This window comes from Botryllus schlosseri, chromosome 8 (assembly GCF_051294905.1).
Source record: "Botryllus schlosseri isolate E-star chromosome 8, Bs_hap1, whole genome shotgun sequence".
NCBI lineage: Eukaryota > Metazoa > Chordata > Ascidiacea > Stolidobranchia > Styelidae > Botryllus > Botryllus schlosseri.
This window is the reverse complement of record NC_137243.1, coordinates 24,693,768-24,716,075: the sequence shown is the minus strand read 5'-3', so window position 1 is coordinate 24,716,075 and position 22,308 is coordinate 24,693,768. Positions and strand designations below refer to the sequence as shown.

Here is a 22,308-nt window from a genome sequence, read left to right as displayed (position 1 = left end):
CGACAGTTGTGGACCTGGCAAGAATGCAAATCGTTGGGTGCGATGAATTGTCCTCTATAAAATAGGCAATGGGTACTTTATGACATAACAAGCAATTATCGCGTCTTTTTTTAAAGAGAGTTGTTATCTCATTAGGCCTCTTCAGCGCAATCCATATATTGTCTTCCAATGTAACTTCTAAGATGCAAAATAAATGTAATCGTGAGTAATCGTGATTACTTTTACAATGTAATCGTAATCGTAATCGACTACTTCCTGATTTTGCTGTAATCGTAATCGTAATCGCGTCATTCAGAAGTAATCGTAATCGCAATCGATTACATTCACGAAGTAATCACCCCATGTCTGCTCACAACCAGCACTAGGGTTCCGGTTTAAATCATTTTGCCCCTGATTAAAATCAATTTAATCGAAGAAATATTTAAAATCATGATTTTGTTTGATTTTTTTTACTCAAAACAACAAGAACGAGAAGAACAACAAAAATGAAATGTGATCAAAAGAATCTCATGGCTCAGTGAAATTGGTCTACGTCACACTTTCCATTTGGTCAAAGGCAGTTCGACGGTAATTTTTGACCAGCTTGCCAAGCATTAAATTTTATAAAACGGGTATCAATAGAAAGCTACTGCGGTACTGATTGCGAAAATATAAATATTCATCTGCAGCTCATCTGCATCATTGGCAGCTCGGGAGCAAGTGCACACGAGAGTGAGAATGCTCAATCGGTTGGCAACAATTGCCAATACATTGCGGCTTGCGCTGCATCTCACATGTTCCCAGACGGCATAATGGTTGCGTCACAATAGCAAACTCAGTTACAGTGCAATATTTGAGGCTGATTTTGGGGGGTTCCACGAGCAGATTTATATTTTCGCAATCTGTACCGCGGTAGTTTTCGATTGATACCCGTTTTATTAAATTTAATAATCGGCAAGCCAGTCAATAATTACCGTCAAATTGCCTTTGACCAAATGCAAAGGGTGAAGTAGACCAATTTCACTAAGCCGTGAGATTTGCTTGTGTCAACACCATGTAGGACACTATGATGGGATCCTTGAGAGCCAATCAAGGAGTTGCCGTAAATCTCATTAATTGAATAATGCGTGGCTCTGAATCTTCATCCAAATAGTATAAAATGTTCAACCGTTCTGGTAACGATTGGTGGCTAGAATGGTCCTCTATCTGTTCTAATATTGAGCCGACATGTAGCGTCAAATCCGAAGCATCTGTAACAGCAGCATCTTCTTCCTGAGTATGGCTGGTGATGTCTGGAGCAGCGGTCTCTGCCAGCAAGGCGTTGATTTTTCTGACCGCCTTATCTGCTTTGCCAACTCCAGAGTCGACATCCATGAAGTGATCTTTAACTCTAAGCATCACTTCAAGATTTGCCTGTGTCAGGCGATTCCGACTCTTTGTGGAAGTTGCGGCTGCACATTAGGGTTGTCAATAATTTGGAAAATCTCAAAAAAGATGCGTATCCATGTCTCATTCTGTAGATTATTGATAAAAAAAAACATCAATGAACCTGCATTAAGCTCATAGGAAAGTCGTTAACATTTGTCTAAATGCGTTTGAAAGTAGCTGCGGTAGAGTGGGCGTTAGGGTTGTTCAGAATTGACCGACTTTCAAAAAGTCGTGGTTTTCAGTCCGATTCCCATGCCTCCTCATACCATAAAAACATATTCTAGCTACTTTTTTTCGTAATTCATCCCTTGCATCCGTGTGCATTTTGAGCTGGAAGAATATCATCTAAAAATAGTGGATTCCCCTAAAATCTGAGTGTCGCCATTCGGACTAGGCTAGTGAACGTCATATATAAGCTGGGTTTATGCATCTATTGCGGTTTGGAGTGCTACATAACCTTACTATAGAAAGTATTGACGATTCAGGACCCATTTCATGTCCCCCACTCCCTTAGGACTCCTCAAAACTGCCTAAGACTGATAATCATTTGGTTGGATCACATATCCTACACTCCTCAACCCTACCCGAGATTGTCCATCAATTTCCGGGATCACCATGTGCAAGAATACAGCTGTGAATGTATCATTCACTCACAGCCACATTTTATACATCACATTGTTCGAAGGAAACGAAACAATAAGGAAAAGAAATAGATCAACTTGGCAAATACTACTTAAATCAGGTGGATGAAATGGTTGCTTTAGAGAAATCGGCATATCTGTTCCCGTGATCTCCCATGGCTTGTAAGAGGCTCGCTCGCTGTTCTTTTTCATCTGTTTTTAAAGCATCAAAGTCGGTATTCAATTTTACCAAACGCTCTGCTGCGTCTTTAACTACTTCAACACTACGGTACTCACAAATTCTTCAGTCACGAAATGCGGATCAGTATGCCATTCCGAAACTGGAAGAGTCAACTAATCATGTTCGGTATGTATAGCATCGAATAGAAACCATGATTCTGGTCCAATTAAATCAACCATACTCATTGACTCAGAGACAGAGTCAGAGATTAGACACAGAGGTATACCTCAGCGAAATTGTTCAAGAATTGGCATTTGCATCAATTTAGCAGCAATCGCTTCCTTCACTTTGTCAGGAATTTTTGGTTTAGCCGAGAACATTGTAGATACCACCGTTTTCTCGGTGAGATGCCAATGATGTTTTCACATCTTTTTATATGCCACATCAGCAACTGTGAAATCACATGATGTAAAGTTTGTCATGTCATGAAGGAATTTGAGATCATTACTCTGTGCGTCACATGCAATACCAGTTTTCAAGCTGGGACATAAAACTGGGCAATATTCATTCGTACCAAGTTTCTAATGAACTCTTCAGAATAGCCCATTTGCTCACTCCACATGAACATTTTTTGACAGTATAGCACTTGACTCCTCCATCCAGTGCTATTAGTAGCACCAGGCTTGCGAAAACGATTATCAACATATTGGTCATCAAAAATCACCAAGGCGCCTGTTGCACAGTCTCTGTAGTCACCACTTATCAAGAATTCTTTCTGCTTTCCATTACATGGCTTAATCAGTGGAATTATTTCTTGCTTTGCTTCAGCAGTGTTCATCGCCAACCCGCTGCCTTCAACAAACTGAAGTGTTTTAGAGCTTCTTAATTGATCAATATCTTTCCACTTCTTGGAAGGTAATAAAATCTGTGGTTTCAGGGCCTGTGGTCGCCGATCCAAATACACACTTCACTTCCAGATCTCCCGGATGACTAGTTCATGAATATGATGACGACAAGCACTGTAGAAAACTTTCCTGTTTATCAATCCTTCAAGTAACAGAACAGCACCTTTATTTTTTCCATTGTTTGAGGATGTTGTGTCAAGCACAAGAGCTCTGACATTTTTTGTTAAATTATAAAGTTCCAGCAGTTCAAATGACGGATCAGCCCGTAATTTCCTGTAGCACTCTCATGAGTTCGAATGCCAAGAAGTTTGCCCTTCTCAAATGCGTTGGAACACGCAGACGATGCCAGCACTGCCAAGGCCTCAAATTGCTCTCCTAAACGACTCCTATTGAGCTTTGCATTCCAGTGCAATGTGATGTGCTTTGGTGGAACGTTTGCTATTTTTTCAACAATAGACTCAGAAATTTTAAAACGATTTGCAATGCGTCGTCGATAGGTTCCAGATCTTGAAAGATGAAAGTCATTAGGGTCACCATCGCAAGCTTTAATCAGTGCTGCAGTTATCATGGTAGCAGCATTATTGCTGACTTTCAAGCGATCAGAAACCTGGCATATGTCTTTGTCGTTGAACAGGTTTACAGGCGCTTTCAGAGTTACAAATTTAAAGGAATGACCCGATGTCGACTGCGCCACTTCGAAATCACTGCTGTGGGAAGTGTCAGCTACCTACGAAGATATAGATGAGCTCTCTGTAAATTCACCTTGGCTACTTGATGCAGGTGCACTCCCTCGCACTCATGGTCCGTCTCTTTTGTTGCATGGTTTTCACTTTCAACACTGTATCTTTGCCACCAATCGTTGCTAATCACGGACCCTTTTGATCCTGATAAAATGTTTTGTATTCATGTTTCTTATCGCTGGAGGGAAGTGTACTTGCTTCAATTGTCGTCATCGCGTCAGGAGCTCTTCTGTGCCCATAGCTTACCCAACTTGGCTTCAAAGTCGCTTTGTTTTCTTGATACATATTGCTGGTCTGCAGTTTCCTTTAGTGACAGCCATTTGTTTTCTGTTTTCACACTGTCTCTAATCTTTCAATGGCATTGACTTGTGTGATGGTCTTTGTGGCAGCCAGGAACCAAAAACCTATTACCGTACTTCATCTCCTACGTCCTGGATGTGTAAATTTTCTGGTTCATTTTTCGCATATGAATGCTCTCTTAGGTGTAACACATACTGCATTACTTTCCTAAGAGTAAGCAGCTTCGATCCCGTAATGTTTCCTCAGATGGCACAGCTAGGAAATGCTGTGTCTGCGACCGTGATCTTCTAGTTTTCTTTGATACTATATCACTAGATGGCAATTTTCTTTTTTTTAGACATTTCGCACTAGAGCTAATCCTGGAAAAATAAATACACATCAACTCAGTCAAGTAGCAAAGAATAGTTGGAAACATTTCAGTTCTCTTAGGTCAAACACATACTGCACAACTTGAGCAAGAATAGTCGGATTAGATCCAGTTATTGATTCTGGAATATGATTCCTAAATTGGAAATACTACTACCAGTATATTGCAATCTTAGGAAATAACATAAAATTCAGAGCAACCGATTGGCTGTTTTCCACAGTCACTGTAAAAGACATTTACAAGCTTTGTTTTCTATCCCAGTAGACAAGAAAGAGTATCAGGTCCATTAGATCGAATAATTCAATACTGCTACAATACTATAATCACTAATCCTGCGCTAGACTCGCTAACAGCATGAGCCAAAAAGCTACCTGGTAAGTCCTGCAACTCAATCGTAAACACAGTTCTTCAACAACAAAGCAGCAAAACACCTGACTAATCAATGATCCCCATTTCACTGCCGTGCCTATAGCGCGCTAGAACATCCGCTTCACGTCAATGAGAACACATGTGATTGCTGTCGAGCAGAGATGGCCACAGTCCGGTTCAGGAGCCGGAGCAGGATTTTATTGAATTTTTACCTGGCCGGACTGGATCCGGATTTTGAATTTGCGGTGATGGTCGGATTTTAGCCGGATTTTTTGCTGCAATATGATTAATTAGCATTGTTATGGCAGGATTTTTTTCGGATTTCAAGCTGGACCTTCAACAGCCGGACTCCGAATCTCACATTGCCAGCGGGATCCGGATAGATTCGGATCCCGAAATTTGGGAATCCGCCCATCTCTGCTGTCGAGTCACTCACAACGGGGGGATCGCCAAATTCCGAAGAATTTTTTGGGTGCATGAAAAAACGGCAAAATGCCCACGGATGCAGGGTATGAATTACAAAAAAAAGTAGCCAGAATTTGTTTTTAAGGTATAAGGCATGGGAAACGGACTGAAAACCTAGACTTTTTGAAAGTCGATCAATCCTGAACAACCCTAGTGGGCGTGTTAGCGACTATAGAACGGCGAGAAGACTAGTAATCACGAAATCTCGTCTCTTGATTGGTTAATCAGCTATGCTTGAATGGTCACGACCACAGCGGCTTGCTGATTATGTGCTTATACTAGTTCAAGAAGTTCGATAACGGCAATGATTCTGTAAGCGCATTGTACGTTGGTGATTTAATAATAAAATGAGACATCTGGTCATTGAATGTTTTAGTGTTAAAACTAGGTACCGATAGCTTTAGTGCAACAATAACCTATTGGAGGCATGACAAAGGTGAAATAGCGAATGATTGTGAACTTATAGAAGTAAGTATAGATACCAGAAATAGCCTACATATCTGATATGCTTGAGATTACACCAAGTGGTCCTGTTTTTCTGGGTGCTGGTAAGGTATATTAGACATCGCCAAACTGGTGCAGCATATCATGTGATATGGATTCTGGACACAATCCTGTATGCTCAGAAGATATGTGGGCCGACCAGGTAGCTTACATTGGATTTCTGAAGAAGAGTGTAACTACCACACCGCTTCAATACATCATTTTTATGTCCATGTCTGGTTTGATTCAAGCATTAGTCGTGATGCAGCCGGTAATGATCTAAGATTCATTAAAGACATGCTAAGCAATGCAAGCAAACTGTCTTTTTGCTGGTCCTACCAGCATAGTCATTGCTTATCTTTAGACCTCTTTTCGCGGCATCATTGAGGACTTTGACAGCACTTGCGGGTATGATTCATTATGCTGCAATATTCTGACAAGTGCCAAGCCTAAATGACAGATTCATCCAGCCCTTACAGCATTCAAGACTTCAATTATATACCACGATAACAGCCTAATAAGATCAGACAAAGTAGTGTCAATGTCAAGCTTTATATTTGTATTCAATGATGGTACATCCCCTCTGAAACTAGAAATTCGTTTGCCACTTGCATAAGCGCCTTCGCAATATTTTTCCGCTTGTTTTTGTGCTTTCCATCAATGAAATCAAGGCATACAGCAGGGCCGGCCAACCCGTGGCCCGCGAGAAGGTGTTGAGGGGCCCGCGAGGTAATTTTAGAAATTGATAATACTACCAAATTGGATTACCCAGATTGTGAACTTGCATGGCAAATCAAAAATTTGATTAGTCTGGCCGCAACATTTGGGATGTGACGACTAAAATATCAATTCCGACGCATTGGCAGATCCATGGGCCAGTCAAATTTTGGTGGATCTTCGTACATTACAATATAGCAGAATATTTTGCGGTAGATTTATCTAAAGCAAAAATTTTCTTCCCGCTTCCCGCAATATGTTGTAACTCGATATCTTGCTTTTAATATTGTTACCCCTCCTGAAATTGAAAGAACGCCTAATGTACCAGATTAGGTCTAATTATAATCGCAATTACGAGAGAAAGTGCGAACTTGCGTTCGCGCTCGCAGAAAGACTGTTGACGATGAAACATAAGCATAAAATGATCGACGCATGTTGGCCGAAGCTTTCGATATCGATATCTCCAGGCGCCGAATAGTCCAGTTCTTGCAAACTGAGCTCAGCAATATACAGCAGACCCGCTATATACTCAGGTAACAATAATATTGACCTATAACCTTTGAAAAAATTTCGCGCCTTGCGCGGCTAGTGGCCCGCGCGACGGTTCTTCAATGGAATGTGGCCCTTTGGTCGAAAAGGTTGGCCAGCCCTGGCATACAGGCTACAACGGTTACCTTCACAATAAGCCATCATGTCATGTATTTAAAGATATTGTGAAGCAGCTGTTCTTTGTTCATCATGTGTTTCGTTACTCAACATGTTCTGAATTAATCCTAAATCATGATTGGCGGACCAACCTACAATGCGCTTACAGAATCACCGCCGTTAGACGATTCCTTGACCAGCTGATCAACAAGCCGCCAATGTCGTGATCATTGAAGCGTAGCAGATTAGCCAATCAAACGCCGTGATTTCGTGATTACTAGTCTGCTTGCCGTTCTATGGTCGATGACACGCCCGCTCTACGGCATCTACTTTCAAACGCATTTAGACAAATGTTAACGACTTTCCCGTGAGCTTATTGCAGGTTCATTGACGTTTTTTAAACTATAATCTTAAACTATAATCTATGGAATGAGACATGGATACGCATAAATTTTGAGATTTTCCAAATTATGGACAACCCTACTGCACATGACCAAAGCCTCTCACAGGATGCTGCATGGGGAACGCATGAGAGAACAGTCCTGGCGAGTTTCAAAATTTCTGGAGTCACATCAGCAAGATCCATCCAGAATAATGCCGGTTGCGATGTCAGATACGATACCCAGAAACTGGAGTTTGCATCGAAAATTCCTAAAAAAATCAGGGTGATATCAGAAACATGCAGTGTGTGGTGTACACAGGTATACTCAGTACAGGTATACACAGGTATACAGATATATTCACAAATTATTTCAGTGTAGTTGACCAAATGTCGACACCAGTATGTAATGTCACGTCGATCAAATCTAAACCAACTCAACCCCACCTCAGATATCTATTTGTGTATATCAACGTACTACGACATCATCCGGTGGGTGATTACATGAGTCAATTGCTTCGTGTGATCCAAGTAAATAACGAGACGTGTATGAGACAAGAGGTTGTATTTGAAAAACCGTTCTATTTCCCAGTATCGATTAACCACATCCGCGATATAAAAATCACCATCAGGGACCAATACGGTCAGTTAGTATATGATATAGAGACCACATTGACACTCCACGTGCGATGAAAATAGTGACGTTAACCACCTCTATGCTTGGTGCTGATTTTGAACACAGACTACTCACCATCAACAACATCCCGACGAGATATTGCGAATTAGCCCTCATGGAGATCGATTTCACTTTAACCGAACCGGCGATTGGTCAATATTTGTTTGTGTATTGCGATATTATTCACCCTCACTTACTTGGAGATACGTTAGCGCATTTATTACGAGTTATACCGCTGACACCTGGCGATGTCGCGCATATTTGGACAGCGACAAATCCGTATTATTTCCCTGTTTCAAAAGATGTTGTGGATTCTGTATGTCTTTACCTCAGGGATGAGTTAGCGGATGAGTTTGGGGAACCTATAAATATAATAAGTCGTTCATTGCAAGCTACATTTAACATTAGGAAGCGATTATGAAAGTTGTTTTCACGTGTGATCATCATTCTGTCCATCGTCATTATAACCAGACAGGCGATGGTTATGGATATTTTAGTGGTGGAGTTCAAGCCGGTTCCGGTATCGGGAGTTTGTTTAAATCACTTGGTCGTTTAGTGACACCTATTGCGAAATACGCCGGTGGTCAATTGTTACGGACTGGAGGTGAAATAGCGAGAGATCTATTACAGGGTAACTCGATCAAGTCTAGTGTTATCAAGAGAAGTAAACAAGCTGGTGGTCGAGTGATTGATAAAATTTTAACCCCAAAGGCTATAAAAAGGAAAAATACAAAGTCAAAGAACACTTCATCCAAACGTCGTCGTAAACAACGGGATATATTCGACTAAGAACTATGTTGATGCACGCAGGTTCTCGAGAATGTCATAACTCCGGATTAAACATATTTAGTATACCCCACACACAAACCAGTATTGAGGAATCGCAATATGTCGTCGTCAAACCGCATAGTTTAGGTAATGTCATGGAAGTACAATTACCAAGGACGGATCGCTATATGGATCTACAAAACACATTCTTGAGATTACGTCTGAAGCTCACTAAACGTGATGGAGCTGATTTAGCAAATGATACGCAAGTTGGTCTGGTCAATAACATGATGGATTCTCTTTTCAAACAAATCGATGTAACCATTTCAAATGAGGTTATCACAAATTCGGATAATTGTCATGCGTACAAAGCTTATATCTCTCGGTTGTTAAATGATACTCACGGCGCCTCGGAGAGTTTTGTGCAAGGACAAGGTTTTTATAAAGATGTCGCTGGCTCTATGGATGTTCTTGGTGCAGCGAATACTGGATATGTTAAACGAAAAGACCTTACCAAAAACAGCACCCCGCTAGAGCTGATCGGAAAAATTCGAATGGGTCTTTTTGAACAGTCTAGATGTATGTTGGATAATGTCGACATGAAATTGAAATTTACACGTAACGAAGATAATTTCTGTCTGCTTGGTGACGTGGAGGATGTACAAATTGTTTTACTCGAAATGGAAGTGTATGTCAAACAGATGAAGATCGCTGAAAGTGTAAGCTTAGCACACAAGTCTGTACTACAGAAGAATACTGCCAAGTATCCCTGGATACGCTTGCAAATGTCGACTCATACATTCGCGGCGGGCTTGTCGAAAATTGATAGAGAGTTAGTTAGCGGTACCATGCCAAAGAAGATCGTAATTGGTTTAGTCGAGACCACGACATTTAACGGTGTTCGAGCCAAAAATCCCTTCAACTTTAAACACTTTGATGTTCAAAATCTTTTGTTAAGTGTGGATGGGCGTCAAATTAACGGACGCGAATTTCATTTCGATTTTGATAAACACGGCGGACTCGAAGGTTATATGACACTATTCTCTCAGACAGGTCGCTGGGAATCCGAGGCACCTTTAAATATTTCACGCAAAGAATATGTTAATGGATACACTCTTTTTGTGTTTGATTTGACACCCGATAATAGTTTGGGATGTTATCAACTTCATAAGACAGGAACTGTGCATCTGGTTTTGACTACATCGAAACCTTTACCAACCTCCGTAACCTTGTTATGTTTGAAGGAGTTTCAACATATTCTACAGTTGAATCAAAAAAGACAAGTTGTCGAAATATGAATACGTCTGAGATCAATGATATTCTCTATACCCATCCTGATACACGAAGTCTATATCTAGAAACTTATCCAGTTGACCAGTTACCGCAGAAACCAATTCGCGGAAAATTCGCTATCACCATTAATTACGACGAATCGAGTTTGCCTGGGTCTCACTGGGTGTCTATATACAGAGATGACGATACTCATTTTCATGATTCGCTAGGTTTCGGACCGCTAAAACCTCAGATAATCGAATTCCTGGAGCCGGATGAATTTTCCGTGACTGGGAAACAATTACAGAGTAAAACTTCGGATGTGTGTGGAGATCATGCTATTGCATTCTTGATAAAAAGAGCACAAGGATTTTCAGCCAAGGAATACTTGAATAATTTTGGGGATGATAAAAAAGTTAATGATACGATTGTCCGTGCTTTTGTGAAGAGTTTGATTTCAGAGTAATAAATTCAACGAATGTGTATACTTGTGATTCTTGTTGCGACTGTGAACAGCAGACTATTCTGTAGGTGCGAAACAGCGGTATACAAGGTGCGAATAATCCGATCTGAAAGTACTATTCAGGTTACGTAGAAATCAATAGGCACAGCGCGAAAAGACTTGAGACGATCGGTCATTTGTCACGACTAAACTACGACGTCTTCATGTAGCACCGCGATCCCTATACTGTAACGTTATCATGTCGCGTCTATATCAGCTACGTTACCGTGTCGCCGCACCCATAAGAATAACGATATATTAAAGTCGCATTCACCGTAAACGTTGGGATTACTTCAAATTGGTCATATATAATATAATTTGCGACATATACATTAACTAAGAACCAATCACGTGACTATTTACCATACCTGATACTTCTTCAACACCGGTCGAGAGATGCATATACCCGAAAGGGCGATTCATGACCGCACCCATAAGAACACATCGCGAATCACCAGAGAACACGTAAGAATGCATGACAGGCGAATCACCGCCACAGCCTATATCCACAACGTTAGTTCACTACCAAACAATCCATGGCAGGTCATCGCCGCGGCGTATACCCGAAAGGGCGGTGTCACCAGAGATCCCTATACCCGTAACGTTATCAGACAGGTCATCGACACAACGTATACCTGAAAGAGTGGTATCACCGACGATACGGCAGGTCATCAGCGATAGGGACTCGAAAAGGGTGGAGTCACCAACACGAGTTTTCACGGCAGGTCATGAGCGAGCCCTATACCTGAAAGGGTGGGGTCACCAGAGATCCCATAAGAACATATGGCAGGTCACCAGCGGAAGGGGGGTCAAAAGGGTGGGGTCACCAACACGAGTTTCGCGGCAGGTCACCAGCGGGCCCATAAGAGACAATGGCGCGTCACGACCGATCTATACTACTACTGTTGAGTACGACTGAGTGAATAAACTTCCTATCTGAACAAAGGCCTCTACATTGGCGAGCACGCCAGGACCAGAATGGATAGTTCACCTCAGTCGTTAATTTCCGAGGCCAGACAGATAGAAGAAGAGATCGAGTTGCATCAACTAGACGTGCTGCGAACGAAAATTGAATACCTCGAGGTGAGAATGTCGAACACCGAAAGTAGAGTATCGGGACAGATTGAGCCCATCTCGGAAAAAATTCTACTTGCAGTAGAAGAGATCATCGACCGAAAAATGCAGGCGTGGGAGACCAGGGTTGTTTCATTAATTAAAGAAATGCAACGTACTGTACCGGAACAGACTGGTTCTGACAAGGGCAGTGTTGATCGTCCATGTGTTTCAGCTCCGGATAGGATTAATTCCGACGGTCCAATAGTTTCAAGCAGCAAGAAATCAACTAAAATACCAGTGCCTGGTAAGCCTATTCATCTGGAATCGAAAACGCCAAATGTTCTACCTAATAAGTTCAGTGGAACAACGGATGTTACGTTAGAAGACCATCTAAGCCACTTTGAGTATGTTGTTGGCTGCAACCCATCTTGGAGTGTACGTGAAATTCTTTCATATTTTGGCTGGAGTCTGGAAGGTCCCGCGCTGAAGTACGCCAAGGAGGTTTCCGCCGAGGATTCCCAAAACTTAGACATAATAGTGGAGCACCTCAGAAAACGTTTTGGAAAGGAGCAATCGGGACAAAACTCGAGAACTAAGTTCAACAGCCGAAGGAAAAAGCCGAATGAAACCCCTGCTGCATTTGCTGCTGCTCTCCGAGAACTGGTACGTAAAGGCTACAAGATGATAAACGGTAATGCTGCAGAGTTACTGGTACGTCAGCAATTTTGTCAAGGGTTCTCTGATGTCACACTGTGTGGTATGCTTGCTGTGCGTGAGAGTGACAGTTTAGAGGAGTTAGTTCGTGCTGCTGAAAACTATGAGTCCATGGCTGCTACTCATGGGGCCAATGCGGGCACAATAAAACCTTATGTGGCAGTGTTTAATAACTCTACTCGCAAGGCTGACTTGAACTCAAAATCAGAATGTGATGAATGTATTGGGGAATTGCAAAACCAGATTAAGTCCTTGAGAAATGAGTTGACTGAGTTATTTAATAAGAATCGTGTCTCAGACAATAATGCGAGTCGTCCGAATTCAACAATTAGAAACCATGAAAGTCCCAAGTCAAAATTCCTTGGTAAATGCTTCAGGTGTGGGAAGTCTGGTCATTCTGCACGTTTCTGTAGGGCACCCTTTTGTCCACTTTGTCGTAATGCAGGGCACTATGATTATCAATGTCAATATTCCAATCAGAATGGTACGTGGCAGCATGGACCCAATGTGCAAACACAATATTTCCCTCAACCTCAGCCAACTATGGATAACAATGGAAATTGAACGGTCGTTTAAACTCGCAGTAGCGGGGTGCGAAACCAGTAACCCCGCTTGTAATACAGTTGATGATGATCTTGATAACTTGATTTGCTCCCTCAATGTTTCAACCAACTGGTACACACTTGTTAGTATTGCCAGGGCAGATTATAAATTTTTGGTAGATACCGGTAGTCCGGTAACATTCATAGATTTGGGGTTACGGGAGTTCATTGATGTCGGTGAGCTAGAATCGAGTCCGGAGGACAATCGATTTAAAGTGGCTAATGGCAGACCCCTAGTAGTGCATGGAAGCTGCACACTGAAGATGTGTATAAATAAAGTTTGTATGAGGATGCGAGTGTTTGTGGCTGAGCTCGGAGCGAAAATTGGTATTTTGGGTATGGATGCTCTGAAGGATTTTGATGTCACCTTGTATGCCAGACGTGGAGTAATGCAAGTGGGTGATGACTCGGTTCAATTAATGAGTTCCAATAATGTCACGTGCAGCCGTATAAGCATTAGGGAATCAATTTCGGTCCCCGCTCACAGTCAATTATGTGTGACTGGAGAGAATAACCACCCTTGGCCAGTGGATGTTAAGAGAGTTACGGCTGTAGTTGAGCCAGTCAGGGATTTTTCGTGGGCACAGAATAAGTCGGGAGTGTATGTATGTCCTGCTTTCGTTACCGCATCAGAATGCTTGGTGCCAGTTCTGGTTGTGAATGATTCAGATCGTGTGGTTGAGATACCCTCTGGCACTTTTGTTGGCATGATTTGCCCTGCAGACAACTTCCAGGATGTACATGGAAGAGTTTCCGGCATTGCCAGTATAAGGAAGAGTGAATATGAAGAGGTGCCCCCGGGTGAAGCGAAGTCCTGTTTAGGTGAAGAATCGAAATCGCAAACGGGCGTACTTCTAGGTCATCTGAGTTCCATGTTAGATGGGGTTCAGGACTTAACGGGGGAGCAGCAGTCGGCAGTGCGAGATCTCTTGACTGAATTCCAGGATGTTTTCATTGGGCCGGATGGGAAACTCGGACAGACGCAAGTTTTGCAGCATAGAATCACTCTCACCACAGAGCAGCCTGTCAAAGTACGTCCTCGGCGCATGGGCTGGGAGAAACGCAAGTTGGCTATTCAAGAAGTGGAAAAGCTGAGAGCACAGAACGTGATAGAGGAGTCTGATTCACCTTTCAATGCACCAATTATGCTGGTTCCTAAAAAAGATGGTTCTTGGAGAATTGTTCTGGAATACAGAAAACTTAATAGCGTGACGGTCAAAGATGCGTACTCGTTACCTCGAATAGAAGATATTCTCGATTCGTTGGGAGGCGCCTCGTGGTTTTCATGTTTGGACTTGGCAAGCGGTTTTTTCCAAGTCACAATAGATCCTAAGGATCGCCCCAAAACAGCTTTCAGTGTTCCAGGTCATAACCATTACCAATTTACTGTACTTCCCATGGGATTGGCAAATTCGCCAGCTCTGTTTTAGAGATTGATGGAGAAAGTTCTTGCTGATGTATTATGGTCTCGAGCCCTGGTTTTCCTGGATGATGTGATGGTTTTTGGAAAAACGTTTGAGCACGAAATGGAGAACCTCCGACACGTTTTCTCCAGAATACTCACGGCGGGACTAAAGTTCAAACCAACTAAATGCAGGTTGTTTCAAAGACGTGTGGAATATCTTGGCCATGAAATTTCAGACAAAGGGGTTAGCTGCAGTTAGACAAAGATATCGTCGATTCGTGACTGGCCGGTTCCTGGGAAGTTGAAAGATCTCCAAGCTTTCCTAGGCACCGCAAACTACTATCGGCAGTATGTGAAGTCATTCGCGTCCATCGCTTACCCACTGACACATCTGACAACGAAGAATGTGCCTTTTAACTGGGACGATCAATGCCAAAATGCGTTCGACACCTTGAAGGAGTTATTGACGAAATCTCCGATACTGTCTTACCCACGTGAAGATGGTGAAGTGTTCATTCTTGACACTGATTGCAGCGCTTTTGGTGTGGGTGCGGTTCTCTCTCAGAAGCAAGAGGGTCTTGAGAGGGTAATTGCTTATGCAAGTACTACTCTTAACAAATCACAGAGGAATTACTGTGCTACATATCGAGAGCTTTATGCTGCAAGATGGGCAATTGAGCATTTCAGGCATTACCTTTGGGGAAGACCATTTATTCTGAGGACTGATCATTCTTCGTTGCGTTGGCTTCTCACTTCGAGCGAACCCCATGGGCCTCTTTGGTGGCACGGTGGATTGCGTTTCTGAGCAGCTATGAATATACGGTGGAACATCGTCCAGGCGTGTTGCATGGGAATGCTGATGGTCTCTCCAGGAAGTACCGTAGACGCTGTGAGCGAGAGGAATGCTCGGACTGTTGTGATTTTGCAGAACCTCCAGCAACAAGATGTGCTGCGGTGATTGTAGGGAGTTTGGGGCAGGTTGCTGAAGAATCTGCATCTACAGGACCAGATTTGTCAAACTGGTTGCAGTCATACACTGAAGAAAATTTGAAGGAGCTGCAGATGAAAGACAAGGACTTGAAAACAGTCATTTCAATGAAGGAAACAAGAGATTGTAGACCTTCTGGGACTGAACTTCTGTTCCAGCGAAAACTGGTCCGGGACTTGTGTTCGCAATGGCGACTCATCAGTCTGCGAAATGGAGTACTTTATCGTGAATTTGTGCATTCTAATCCTGGGGGAAAAACCAATATTTCAATTAGTCCTGCCCCTTTCGGTTCGTAAGGATATTTTTCACCAGTTTCATGCATTGCGAACAGCAGGTCATTTGGGCCGTGATCGTACATATAAGAAATTGAGAGATAGGGTGTATTGGCCTGGAATGAAACGTGATGTTGAAAGTTGGATTAAATATTGTTCTGTGTGTACCAAATCGAAAACTCCTCATGGTGGTCACAAGGCTAATTTGCAGAAAATGTTATGTGCTGAGCCATTTGACAGAATTTCTATTGATTTCATGGGTCCCTTGAATGAGACGGAGTCGGGTTATAAGTACATTATGGTATGTACTGACTACTTCTCGAAATGGGTAGAGGCATTCCCATTAAAAAACTTGTTGGCTGCCTCTGCTGCAGATGTACTTGTGACTGAAATTTTCACCAGATTTGGTGCGCCGTCTATAATCCATACGGACCAGGGTGTGCAATTTGAATTCGACCTTTTTAAGCAAATGTGTATGCTTTTTGATATTGAGAAAACTCGCACTACTCCCTATCACCCTCGATCAGATGGGCTCACAGAAAGGAACAACCGGGTTTATCTGCAAATGCTCAAAAGTTTTGTGAACAGTGCCCAAGACAACTGGGATGAACATTTACCTTATTTATCCATGGCTTACAGGCAGGGTTGTAATGACTCGAGTCATGACTCGACTCGAGTCAGACTCGAGTCACGATTTTTTTGTGACTCGACTTGACTCGAGTCATTTTCTTGAAATGGGAAAATGACTCGACTCGACTCGAGTCAATATTTGGATTGACTCGACTTGTACTCGAGTCATTACGCATGACTCGACTCAAGTCATTGACTCGGCTTATTTTATGTGACTTGAAGGTGAAGAAAGTTGCGAATCATAATGGTTAGATCAACGCATGTGACGAATTCTGTCGACATCGCTATTTGTCACCACTGCTTTCGTTGCACTCGTCTGATATCAGATATGCGCCCCCGTAAAATCAAAAGACAATGGTACATAGTAGCAAAGAGCAATGCATTGTACAAAATCATCCAGTGATGAAGAGGTAATAGATCCTCCGCCATCAAAGTACTCCAGACATTTCAATTATACAAGCAATCAATCGAAGCAAAGTCCAATTAGAGCCAAAGAAATGACTCAGATGGTCAAGTAGCCTACTTGGAAGAGACTGATAAGCTCATGTGTAGATATGAAGGCGATGATTCTTTGCATTTTTGGCTGACTAGAATGGATGAGTATAATGCTCTTCAGTTTGGTTCAAAATTGCTTTTCAATTCCTGCATCTAATGCACCAGAGAAACGTGTATCCGGTGGATGTGGATTATTCTAAGGCCATGCCGCCTCAACATATATGAGACTCTCCTCTCCACTTTAGTATTTTTCAAGTGTAACTCATTGATTTGATCTGCTGTCTGTGAAAACACACAATACCCTCCGTCCGTTTGACGATTTGTTAGGTATGTGCATTGTGCACGTGATAATAATGAATGGCTAATGTTGTGTGATATTTGTACAATAGGGACGATCAAAAATACCTTCTTTTTTATTCTACTGGGTGGCTACTTGATAAAATTACACTTAATCTGGCCTAATTTGAAAAAGTGGAATCAATGAAATGAGAGGACAAAATTTTGGATTTGAAAATACATGGAGTATTTTTAGTGAGAAATGATTTCATATAATATGATTACATACTAGCAGTAAGTCGACTATTTTTTCATATCCAAAATATTCCACTCTAATAACTCCGCTTCTTCTAGTTGGAATTGAGCCAAATTTTCTATGAATCATATTCTTACACAATCTAACAATATCATGAGGTAGCCGGTATATTTCGAAAGTCTCTATTTGTAATTAATCCAAAATATTTTCTCTGAGCATTGCTTTCTACTGGTTGGAATTAAGCCAAATTCAAGTTCTTTTAGATAATCTAACAATTTTAAGAAGTAGCCTCTTTTTTGAGATTCTGTCCTCATTTTTGAGAATTTTTTTGGTAAATGTCGGGCAAATTAAACTAAGACAACAGTAAATCAGCACTAAAGTAACGCTTCGGCGACTATTTCGGCAGCTGAGCAGGAAAGTTGACCTTTTTTCTGCAGGTCAACCACCTGATATGATGTGAAAGCAAAACTGTACCTCTACATAAGCATATAAGCAAACATATCTATTCTTTACCAGCTTGTATCTAGCTAGACGTGAATACGTAGGTCCTCTATCAGATAGTATATAGACGTGAATTCGTTAAGTCTCTATAAGCTATTTGTGAGCGGTCGTCGATGTGCTCGTAATAAAAACTGAATGCTTTTATTTGTGATGTATCAGACTGACAAGACAGATATTTGATTTAAAGTTCTAAGATTAGTAACGTTATCGTATTGGCGGCCTGTCTCGTCTATCTGTACCATCGGTATATGAGGCCAGGAACTGTCTGGTATCTGCCTAACTAAATAAACTTGTGCCAAGACTATGATAGGGACAAAATAAGCATGTTTGACAAGCAAGGAATTCGATATCACCCAAGCAGGATTGAAAACATAAGTTGAACATGACTTCAATACTGTGACTTGGACTCGACTCGAGTCATAACACTATGACTCGGACTTGACCCGTAAAACGGTGACTTGGACTCGGACTCGAGTCGGTTATGAATTGAAAATGACTCGACTCGACTCGAGTCAAAACCACAAAAGTCAGATTGACTCGTGACTCGGAACCATGTGACTTGGTTACAACCCTGCTTACAGGTCATCAGTGCATGCATCCACTGGTTATACCCCTAATCGTTAGTTTTTAGGAAGAGAGATATTCCTTCCTGTTGATATCATGTTCGGTAAACCACCACGTAACACTGCCTATCGTTGTTATACTGAGTTTGTCAAGTGGTTTGACATTGCTAGTACTGATGCTCTTGCGTATGCCCGTGAGCAACTGAGTAAGTCTGCCATCCGCCAGTCCAGAAACTTCGATCCATCTGTTACACCCTTGATTTTGGAAACTGGTAGTTTGTGCTGGTACTTCCATCCAACAGCAAAGTCAAAACTGAGGTCGGGTTGGACAGGCCCATGGCTAGTGTCAGAGAGAATTGAACAATTCCTCTATCGGATAAAACATGTGGACTCCGAACGATATCGCATTGTGCGTGTGGATAATTTACATCCTTACGTGGATGATGTTGACTCGCTTCCAGCTCTGTAAGACGATTTAGTCGGTGAGACCGTCATCGCTGTGTCGGAAGAGATACCGACTGTCCTGCCTGGTCGTAGCAGACAAATGCCCTCGCGGTTTAATGACTATGTTATGTGAAAGTTTTTTTATTTTTATTTTCTCGCTTTGTGCTTGTTGCTTGGTTATTGCTTGTATTTTGTTGTGAGAGTCTACTTGAGTAGCACCTCTCAAAATTGATGGGAGGGTGATGTGGCAGCCCTCGTGCGCCCCCTATCTGGGTTGGCGCCCTTGGGATGCTCTAGTGATTTCATGCAAGGTGTGTCTTTTTGTGTTTGGTCTCGTCGCTGCTGGGTTGTTGAGTACGACTGAGTGAATAAACTTCCTATCTGAACAAAGGCCTCTACACTCTTCTGTCCCGATGAATCTTTCTGCAGCCCACTACTAGAATCTGGGCACTCATCCAAGCATTGACTTACTGACCTCAAGTTCTGAGGCGTCTTCTTGCAAGTCTAGAGATAATGGCTATGTATTAAACTGAAATGTGGTATCATTCGCACGAGTTATAAACGCTCTCGTCTGGATAACAGTCAAGAATCACAACCAGTGGCTTCAAAGCTGAGCATGACATGAGTCCCACCGCATTTTACACACACACTTCCTTTAAGTTCCTTCTGAGTGCCGGTATAGACTCATCAATTTCAACCATAAAATGAACAGAACATATAGCACGCATATATATATATCGGCAATCTGGAATGCTATAGCACGATATCGTAGCTCACCCTTTATTTATTGGGTACCACGACCAAAAGCGGTGAAGGGAACTTAGCTGGGGGCTAGTGTAGGCCTACTTTCTTTTTAACAACAACGTGACCATCCATCACAAACCAGAATTTCTCAAGCTCATGACAAAACTTATGGCGTTTGTAATTGGTTCTTGGTGAGGACATCGTACAAGCATTCATTACCCTTACCCCAATACCAAGATATCTCAACCTATCAGTAACCCCACGGTCCTCACCGGGGCCTACCCTAATGCAGCCATAACTTAACCAACCATAACTGAGCAACTAATTATTAATGCCATAAGCTTTGACATGTTCATGGGGAACACTAATTCTTCATGGTCATGTTGTTGTGGATAAGGAAGTAGTCTATTACACGAGACTCAACAGCTGTACCGGTGTGTATCTTTCAGTTACCATGTTGCAGGTAATAACGTATAGGTATGCATGGGTTTTGAGCTACACAATGTGAATTTGGTAGTAGTGCAGTAATCTATGCATACTGGTAGGCGAGGCCTAAGATACTCTGCTAATGTATTACCAGTATTCAATCAATTACACGATTTGGCTACACTCATAATAATAACATGGTATCTTACCTGCGTAATAATAACATGGTATCTTACCTGCGTATGTTTCGCATTCTTGCAACTTGACCCGACATCTCTATAGCGCAATACTTGCAAACGGCCTTTTTGCACCGTTTTGGTATAAGAGATGCGGGAATCTCTCTATATGCACTCCAAATGGAGCTACGTTTTCGCCCTGCCATTGCCTGTTGACTTGTGCACTAAGAGCTATACTAGGGTTACCATATTTTTGTGAAGCAAATTCCGGACATTCTTTAGCGCCCACTAGCGGATTTAAAAATGAGGTGACCCATTGTCTGTCAATATGACGTCACACTAGCAAAGCATTGCCCATCGACTGTATACAGCAGTGGTGATGGTACGCGAAGGTCTTCCAGGTGGTACGCGAGTAGATTCTGTTTTTTCGACCGAAGGAAGTTATTAATTCAGGTGGGGTTGATTTTGAGTTTTTGAAACCGCCGTCGTCGTGGTAAGGTCGTCGTCGCTGGTAGGGGCTATCCCACCAGTGACGGCCTACGGGGAGGAGATCTAGTCTTGAAGCATTGGGATTCTTACCTAACCAAATTCCGTCTTAATATATTTGACCACAATAATTTCAAATGGATCCACTACAGAAATCATCTACTGCGTCTTAAAATGCACCTCAATACGGTGGAAACATTTTGACCGCGTTCGGCGCGCTTATCTTATGTCGGTGGTGCGCGAGCACTGCATAAAACCTCGAAATGGTACTTGGGTTAAAAATGGTTGAGAACCACGAACCACTGCTATACAAGAATGGAGTAGAAGTGTGGAACATAGGTCATGAATTGGTCGATCTGTGATGTGGGCTCTGGTGATTGCTACTTGCTAGGGTTTGCAATAGATGTTTCCACGGTCCGGATGAAATCGTCTGGCGGGCCGTGTCTGGCCTGTCGGGATTGTGTTTGACAGCCCTGCTATAATGTTAGGTCGGTGCGGCTATCTGGTTATGTGTTTTAATCAGGTCCGAAACAACATTTTTTCTGCCCCTTCCGCCAAAAAAACACTGATCTTGGGCCCACCATAGGTTAGTCGATGTAACTTCTTGGGCACTTACAATATGCATTTGGCTGAATGACTTCTGTCAATATTATTGATTCTTCCATATATTAGGCTAGGCCTACTATAAAATGCACCGCAGCAGGTAGCACATCCGGTGATTTCCAACTTTTTATGGTCCCGACCTCATTTCCAACTTCAAAATGTTCCGTGGCCCAGCTCCAAACTGGATAAGCTGATTACTAAAAAATTTCAGCTTGCCCACACTTACGGCATAGGAAGCTGATTATACGCCTAACATCATCGCGATCCCCAGATAAAGGAAAACGACCTCAAGATTCGGAACCACTGTCTGTGACAGAAGCATCCAATCGGCCTTAACCAACTCTAATACTATACCGTTAGCGATTATAATCAGACTTATTTCAGTATATGATGGTTATTTATATTTATTTTCATTGCTACACTGTAAATTCGAGACAACACAACCGCCCTATTTTCCGTTGGTGGCAACGGCCAATGGTGTAAACAACGCCGCGATCGAGAGAAATTTGATGTCTTCCCTTTTTTCGCGTTCACTTTTTCTCAATACTGACAACGTCATCACCTGTCGCACACAACCATGTGGTTCTTTTGCGATACGACGTCATGACAGGTTGAGTATGCGGCTGTGCGGTGTGCGTCGATTTGAGGACTTTCTTAGCCATTACCGGTATCGCATCTCACCATATCGATAAATTGAAAGGTAAAAGCTAAAGTATTCGCCTTTCTTAGTATGTTACATCATGGTATGCTACAATATTGGTGCAATCAGGGCTTAGTTAGGCTGGTGTAGTGACATTTTGAAAGTTTGAGGAAATTTACAACATGGTCCTGGTCAGGCATTACACCATTTGCTTGCTTAATTATGAAGCACTGAA

The 22,308-nt window shown here is 42.2% G+C and overlaps 1 long non-coding RNA gene across 1 annotated transcript in view; it reads left to right on the top strand.

Annotated features, from left to right (window-relative positions):
- LOC145444556 (uncharacterized) overlaps positions 1 to 22,308 on the top strand; it is a 71,579-nt gene that overhangs the window by 40,595 nt on the left and 8,676 nt on the right. The gene's annotated exons all lie outside the window — the stretch shown is intronic.